This window comes from Monodon monoceros, unplaced genomic scaffold (assembly GCF_005190385.1).
Source record: "Monodon monoceros isolate NGI ecotype Baffin Bay Population unplaced genomic scaffold, NGI_Narwhal_1 Super_Scaffold_11, whole genome shotgun sequence".
Lineage (NCBI taxonomy): Eukaryota > Metazoa > Chordata > Mammalia > Artiodactyla > Monodontidae > Monodon > Monodon monoceros.
This window is the reverse complement of record NW_021703767.1, coordinates 142,227,583-142,236,436: the sequence shown is the minus strand read 5'-3', so window position 1 is coordinate 142,236,436 and position 8,854 is coordinate 142,227,583.

Genomic DNA, 8,854 nt, shown 5'->3' with positions numbered 1-8,854 from the left:
TGTGTGTGTGTGTGTGTGTGTGTGTGTGTGTGTGTGTGTGTGTGTGTATTTATACACATATGGGTTGAAGTGTAAGGAAACCTCAAGAGGTAGTGTAATAACTTAGAGCTGGTAAGATCAGAAAAGCAGGTACCACTCATAGGCCTAAAGGGGAAAAGGGACAAAGGGAAGAAGCCATGTAGACAAGGAGGCCTTCAAAAGTGCAGCGACAACATTGTAAATCAACTACACGTCAATAAAAAAATAAATAAATAAAGCTGAAAACAAAAACAAAAAATAACAAAAACATTGTACTGGAGATTTTAGCCAGTGCAATCAGGCAAGGAGAAGAAATAAAAGGTATCCAGATTGGAAAGGAAAAATAAAAGAAAGAAAATAAGTGCAGTGATTTTACTCATGGGACACAGCCAGCCTGAGGCTGTCTCACAGGGAGGAATCCAAGTGTCAAAAATCTCTGACCTCACTCTCCACACTCCCTCTGATTGTATCAGGGCTTCCTTCTGGGTCAACCCAATTGGAAGGCAGAAGGCAAAGGAACTCGTGGGTATAATCCACACAAGCCGCCTCCCCAGGCAGAGAGTGGGGTGAGGGAAAAGATGGAGGTGAACTTGCGAGGGTATATGGGAGCTGTTTGACACAATAGTCAAGAATGGCCAGAGATTTCTGGAAATCACAGCAAAAACTAGAAATTCTTCTCCCTCTTCTGTACTCCAATTGCTTTCTTCTCAAAAAGGTATCAAACACCCAAACCACTCAGCCATCCAGAAAACAGTTATATTTCATTGCTAGTTCTCCCTAATGATTGTTCTTAACTTCTTTATCAGTAAAGAAGATAAGAACAGCCTTGTCTTCTTGTTTAGCTGGGAGTGTGCTCATCACACCTGGCAGATATGTTTCCCGTACAGTCAGGTGGACAATGTGATTAGGTTCTAGCCAATGGTACACAAGTATGAGTGATGTCCATAACTACAGGGATGGTTCTTAAAGCACCTCCTTCCAGCTGACTGTGAATTCAGGCAAAGTGGCCGGCATTCTGAGCTGTCTTGGATCATAGCTGATTTTGACAAGGATTGTTTCACACTGCAGGGGCAACAAGCTGGAAGGAGCCTGCACTTTTTAAAACTTTATTTATTTATTTTTGGCTGTGTTGGGTCTTCGTTGCTGCACACGGGCTTTCTCTAGTTGCAGCAAGCGGGGGCTACTCTTCGTTGTGGTGCGCGGGCTTCTCATTACGGTGGCTTCTCTTGTTGTGGAGCACGGGCTCTAGGTGCGCAGGCTTCAGTAGTTGTGGTGCATGGGCTTAGTTGCTCCGTGACATGTGGGATCCTCATGGACCAGGAATCAAACCCTTGTCCCCTGCATGGGCAGGCAGATTCTTAACCACTGTGCCACCAGGGAAGTCCCAGAGGCTGCATTTCTGACACCAGGGAACACAGGACCAACCCTGGGTTGACTCTCTCTCCACTTTGTAAGTGGGTGGAAAAATAAATTCTTAAGCCATTTATTTCGTGGTTCCTATTGCTTGAATCTAATTATGACTAACATAATCTTTAAGTTCTAACATGGAAAAATCAGCAAAGGCATGCATTAAGTGTTAAGTTATGCCACCACCACCCACCTAAATTCAATATAAAGAAGCCCTAACCCCTAGTAAACTGAAAATAGAGCTACAATATGATCCAGCAATCCCAGTCCTGGGCATATATCCAGAGAAAAGCATAATTTGAAAAGACACATGCACCCCTATGCTCACTGCAGCATTATTTACAATAGCCAGGACATGGAAGCAACCTAAATGTCCATCAACAGATGAACAGATAAAGAAGATGTGGAATACTATTAGCACAGTAGTATTCCACATCTTCTTTATCTACTACTAGTAATGCTACTTTTAGTAGCATTACTAGTAGCAATGGAATACTACTCAGCCATAAAAAAAGAATGAAATAATGCCATTTGCAGCAACATGGATGGACCTAGAGGTTATCATACTAAGTGTAGTAAGTCAGACAAAGACAAATATCATATAATATCACTCATATGTGGAATCCAAAAAAAATATACAAATGAACTTAATTACAAAATAGAAACAGACTCACAGACTTTGAAAACAAACTTATGGTTACCAAAGGAGAAAGGTTGGGGGTAGGGATAAATTAGGAGTTTGGTGTCAACATATACATACTCTATATAAAATAGATAATCAACAAGGACCTACTGTATAGCACAGGGAACTCTACTCAATATTCTGTAATAACCTAAATGGAAAAAGAATCTGAAAAAGAATGGATATATGTATATGTATGGCTGAATCCCTTCGCTGTACACCTGAAACTAACACAACACTGTAAATCAACTATACTCCAGTATAAAAAAATTAAATTAAAAATTAAAATAAACAATTTTTTTTTAATAATAAAAAGAAGTCCTAACCCCTAGTACCTCAGAATATGACTATTTGGAATAGAGCCTTTAAAAATGTGATTAAGCGAAAATGAGGCAGTTAGGGTAGGCCCTAACCCACACCACCTACTGTCTTTACAAGCAGAGGAGACTAGCATCCACAGACACCAGGGATAAGTGCACACAGTGTGGGACCCTGTGAGCTCACAGGAGGAAGGCAGCCATCTGCAAGCCAAGGAGAGAGGCCTCAGGAGAAAGCAAACCTTGACCTTGGACTTCAATCCTCCAGAACCGTGAGAAAATAAATCTCTGTTGTTTAAGCCACCCAGTCTGCAGTGTTTTGTTATGGCAGCCCTAGCAAACTAAGACAGCATGTTATTAGGTTAAAGAAAAAAACAGCAAAATGCAGAATGATAGTATTCATTATTTACGGGTAATATGCTGAAGTATAAAAATGTATAGACAAAGATCTGGAAATATACACCAAAATAAAAAAAAAGATGACCATTGTTAAAACTGGGGAGTTAGTGGGGTACTGGGGATGGAGGTTAATGGGGAATTTCACCTCATCTATAGGGAAAATGTATTCAAGATTCAATGTGAAATTAATATTTTAAAAAATCTATTTACTTCTTCTCTGGTATCGGCAGGACTTTGATTCTGCTGAGTTCTTATACTTGAAATCCAAGGCCTCCACTCATGGTGGTGGCATGCGGTATAAGGAGAATCTCCTAGAGCTGAGTAACGTGTTTGGTTCTGGTCATGTTTTCTAGAAGTGAACCATGGTAGCCCAGGCTACCATGTACTTGGGGTACATGATCTGCAAAGCTGTGGGAGAGCCATTAGGGACTGATGCCCATAGGGCTGTGGAGTCCTGTTTATACAGATTACATGCTGAGTTGTCTGGGATCAAACCAGGAAATATAGGGAAGTGGTACCATAATGGAAAAGAATATAGAAAAGAACATACATGTGTGTGTGGCTGAGTCACTTTGCTGTACAGCAGAAATTAGCACAACATTGTAAATCAACTATACTTCAATTTAAAAAAAAAGAACTATAGAGAAGTGGCAACGGGTTCAATGATCAGGAACGTGTTGTAATGTGGCTTACATTAGAGAGGGAAAAAGGGGGACTGCCCTGGCGGTCCAGTGGTTAGGACCTGGCGCTTTCACTGCCAGGGCCCTGGGTTCAATCCGCGGTTGGGGAACTAAGATCCCACAGGCTGCACAGAGCAGCCAAAACAGTAAATGGGAGAGTGAGGGAAAGAAAGTCCTTCAGCTGGAAATTAATGATTTTGATATTAGGTCTTGGATTGCCCCAGGAGGGACACATTTTTAAACTGCACATGGAATTATTTCGGTCAAGACAGAGATGTAGAGAACAAGACTTCTTGGGATGGGTGCTTCCCACATCCACGTTCCCACAGAAGAGAAGAGAAGTGGTCCCTGAAGGAAGAGATATCCAGGATGTGGCATACAGAGATGTACCCTGAGACTTGGTGTCTATTACAGGAATAGCACAGATTTATAATTAGAGCAGCCAATGAATCACAAAGGACGTGGTAACATGGCAACCCTTAGAACAATGGGATGAGGAAATAGGTCACAGCTCTACCTGGCAGCGGGAAAATGTTATTTCTGAATCCAGCACCTGGGCCCGGTTAAGAGATGGTTACCCTGGAAAGAAAGGATTAGAGGTTGCAGGTTTACATGGTTTAGTAAGAGGAGTTTTAATAATAGAGGATATAGTTTTCCTGTGATAGTTGTGTATTAAGGCAGCAAAGTAACACGAAAGAAAAATGAAGCAAGAAAAACAGATGGGGAAAAAATCACAAATTGGATCCTTTTCATAAGATAAAAATTTCAAACACTTGTAAAAGGTGGGTAGATGTTATAAGGGTGAAATGTTGATCAGAAAGAGAATCTGGAATAGGGCATAAGCCTAGCTAAAACAAATGAGTTAAATGACTAAATTTGAAAGAAATTGTTGTTAAAGTGAGTCAGACCTGGTGGTAGAAGAGAGACAAAACAGGGGAAGAAAAAGAACATCATTTTAACCATAAAACAATAACCAAATAAAGTTTAAGTGCTCCAGGTAGATTCCATTTCTAGCTGACATTACGATAAGGATCCTCACCTTATGGAAACAGCATTATATATATATATATAAAAAACAGAGTTCGCTTCCCTTTGGAGGAAGGTCTGGGAAGAGTTTATGCTACAAGGCAGAGAATGATGTTAAAATGGGGAGAGAGCCTGACCTGAGTGCAAAAATGTCCCCTTGCAGCGGGGCTGAGAAGATCTCCCAGTTTCTGCATACATCTTTCTTCTGCTGACTCTGGCTGTGAGACAGGCTGGGACCTGGGACCTGGGACCCTTTGCTGCAGTGCTGGCACCTGGACAAACGTCTCCTCCAGCAACAAAACACAAAGAAACTATAAGGGACTAAAAATAACTGCATGCACAGTTAGGGCAAAATGTTGGACAAGATACAAAAAGACCAAAAAACCCAACTGCCACTTCTGAAGAGGTGGGAGCAAAAGCAGGGAGTTGGGAGCAAAAGCAGGGCACTGCACATGCCCCCTGCACTCAGCACCACCAAAGGAGTGGGCAAACCATCTAAGGCACACCTCTGGCCCCACCCCCTGGACCCGCCCCTACCCTCACCTCATATAAGGAACCAGCTTGCCCCTCCTCCAGCAAGTGAGCAAGGGAAACTGTTGCTGGTTCTCGCTCCCCTCTGCTGCAGCAGGGGCCCTCACAGGGGCCTTGCTTGGCCTCTTATCAGTTTCTATTGACTGGGGAAGGCCAAGAACCCTGACCAGTAGAAGTTGGTGTCACAGTCAAGCCATGCGTCCTACGGTGATATACTCACACTGTATATGAGTTCTGTTCCACGCTCAGTGCTTAGAAGGAAATCCTCAAAATGAAGAGCAAGGTCTGGAAAAGTCAGGTGCTCTTCAGTCGGTATCTGTAGCCTGGCTGGGATTACTCATTTCTATCACCCGAGAGGTCTAGGGTGCCCAGAGTGGGGAGTGGATGGGAAAGTCAACAACCCTGCCCACACTTGTCCAGAGGGTGACTCCACCCATGACTGCTCCTGGGAATGAGGGATCAAGAGTGTCCATCACAGCCCAACAAATATCCCGGTTCAAGTCTCTTCCATCTTAACCAAGCAAAATAAATCACTGCTGGCCTGGCAAGTACATCTGGTTGTACATTCCCAAAGGACAATGCCCAAATGCTGCAGGCACTCCAAGGGACCCTATTAGGGATCTAGCAACCATGGCTACAGAGATCACATCCAAGAGGGGCATTCATGCCACTGCCTGGGCTGGAGCTGTTTCCTGTACCTTAAGAGGGCAAATGCACAGCTTTCCAACTCAAACCATCACTCCATTGTCTCCACTTTGATCTTTCACTCTTCCCTGCTGCACCTTGCCTACTTACCAAAAGCCTCCACCCCTCACACCAGCATCTGACACTGCCCATGTTAGATGACCCCTCTGAGAAAGCTGTGGAAGAAATACTAGAGCCTTACAAACATCACGACTAGTTCCAGAAAGGATGTCAGCTGGAAACTCTAGAGAGGAAAGCTGCCTTCTGCTTCCAGAATATGCTACAATGGTCTAATTCTTCAAGTCCTGTAACAAAGCAATCTTAAGAAAATTTGAACCCAGCTCCCACCTCACAGAATAGAAGGCCAGAACAGGAGAAGAGGTATTCATTCCACTCCAGATCCTGTAACTGGATCCAGTTCCTTGCACCATGCCACGAAGTACAGGCAGAGCAGAAACCCAGTATTATGTGAGGTTTCCATCCCAAACTCTCACCTCCACATGCTGCTTCTCGCTCCTGGTGAATTTCTACGGCTCCCTAAACCCATCTCAGGCTTTCCTTGTTGGTTGGTGTGAAATAGGTTTGGACATTCTCTTCCAACTTTGACACTAAACCACTCTCAGAGACATGCTACACTGCACAGCTGCACAGACTGTGCACTGCCCAACGCCATAATGTCATTCATATTCACATGGTGCTCTTTCAATTGATACAGATTCTCTGGCTTCACGCACTCATGACTACCAATAAGAGGCACTCCTACATTTTGCCTTGGTCCCATGAGAACTGTACGAACTGGGCTAGCCCCTACAAGGAGCAGGGGACCTAGTTCACAGACCTAGTTCACACAGGTAGGGATCTGAGCCAATGAGAAAAAAGCAACCTATGGCTTGCAGGTTACAGCCAGTCTGGCTAGTTTTGAGATGTAGCTTGAGACCTCACTTCAGAACCAAAGATTTGAAAGCTGTGTTTGGATGGTTACTTCTCAAATATTAACATTTTATTAACTCAGAAGCAGTGCCAGTTTTTTATTCTGATTTTTTTTTGCTTCAGATCTTTTATCTCTTCAGGATTAAAATTTATGAATTCTGTTGAATTATGCCTTGTGACTCTACCTAGGTTTTTTTCTCTCTTTCCTTTCCTCTAAAACATTGCTCTTCTGAAGTAGGTGACTAGCCATTAAGTCCATGTGTTTATGCTTTTAATTCACATGTGAATCATGTGAACAATATACAGGTTTGGGGGATGATTTTAATTTTATATACAGGTATCCCCCACTTTCTGAAACTTCCCGTTAAGCCACTTCTTTTACATAAGACCTACATCAGTACAATAATGGCTTTTTGTCATAAAAACAAAAATTCTCTTCAGATTTCTTTCAGGTACTGAAAACAGGAACTACATGCCATTTCAGCCTATGGTTTACAAAAGGTTTCATAGGAATGCTCTACTTTCGGATAGCGGGAGGAACCTGTAATTGACATCAGGAATAAACGAAAAGAGCGAGGTACAGAATGACACCCTATAAATTGACATTATAAGGTATCATTCTATACCTCGCTCTTTTCATTCAAAACCAAGTTTTTGAAATTTATAAGACTCATATCCTTCACCAACTTTTTTTTCCTCTTAATTCTTTACACATTCTGGATGTATATAGATATACATACTATATATATTTTTCAGGTATATATCCTCTTCTCTTGGTCTAGTGTTTGTTTTTAAATTGCATATGGTATCCTTTGTTATACATGTTTCTAAAGTTTTAATCTAGTCAAATGGATCAATGTTTTCCTTCTGATTTTTTCATCTTAAGTCTGGTGAAAACATTATTCCCAACCCTGCACTCATAACCACATTCTCCTTTTTACCCCACAAGTTTTACTTTTCGTATTTAGGAATCTTTGCCTTCATACAATTTATAGTATGTTCTGTTTTTTGCCAGGGGTGTGTGCAATGGCTTCTCTCTCACTGAAAAGTTCTCATTTATGCATGGATGTGTTTCTGGCTTCTGTGCTGTTTCTTTGATCTACTTCAGTGACACTTGACCAATACCACATTGCTTTAATTGCATAATCTCTTTAAAAACCTTGATATTTGGTACATCAAAGTGCCTATCATTTTTTCTTTAAAATTATGTAGGTTATTCTTGGCCTTTTATCCATCCATATGAATGACAAGAATTACTTGTCAAGTTCCATACACAAATATACACACACATACAATCTATTATAACTTTTACTGGAATTACTTTGAACTAACAGATAAACATAGACTCTTCCCCTCTATGAATATGTTGTTTTTCCATATATTTAGGACTTGTTTATGCCCTTGAATAAATCTTATCATTTTCTCCACAAAGATCTTGCCCAGTGTTGCTAAAAATATTCCTAGTTTTCTTGCTATTATGATTAGGGTCATTTTTAAATTTCACTGTATTTCTAATTAATTATTCTTAGAATATTGGAAACTGTTGATTTTTAAATATTGATTTGAATCCAGAAAATTTGCTGAACTTTCTTAATAGCTTTAATACATTGTCAATACATCCTGCTAGATTTTCTAACAAAACAATTTTACCATCTGCAAATCTGGCAATTTTCTCTCTTCCTTTCCAAACCTGGCACTTCCAATTTCTTTTTCTTACTCTAATGCATTGTGTAGGACCACCAGGACACTAATTAATAATAGTAATGATAGAGGCATCTTTATTTTATTCCTAATTTAATGGAAATTACCCTAAATTTTCTGCATTAATTATGATGTTTTCATATGTTTGAATTCTTGATAATCTTTTTTCAAGTAAAGGAGGTGCTTTCTAGCTGCTAAGAATTTTTAATAATGAATATTTGTGAATTTTAGCAGCATCTTTGAAGATGATCTTTTTCTTTTTCCTCCTTCAGTGTATTATTGATGTGTGTAACATTAATGGAATTTCTACAGTTAAGCTATCTTCCATTCTTGGGATAAAATGTATTTGGTCAGGATGTCTTATATACTGCTAGATTTAATTTACTGATATCTTATTTAGAATTTTTTCATCTCTGAGTAAGTCAGTGTATCTTTTTTTGTACACAGTCTGTCCAATTTTGGTATCAAGTTTATATGAG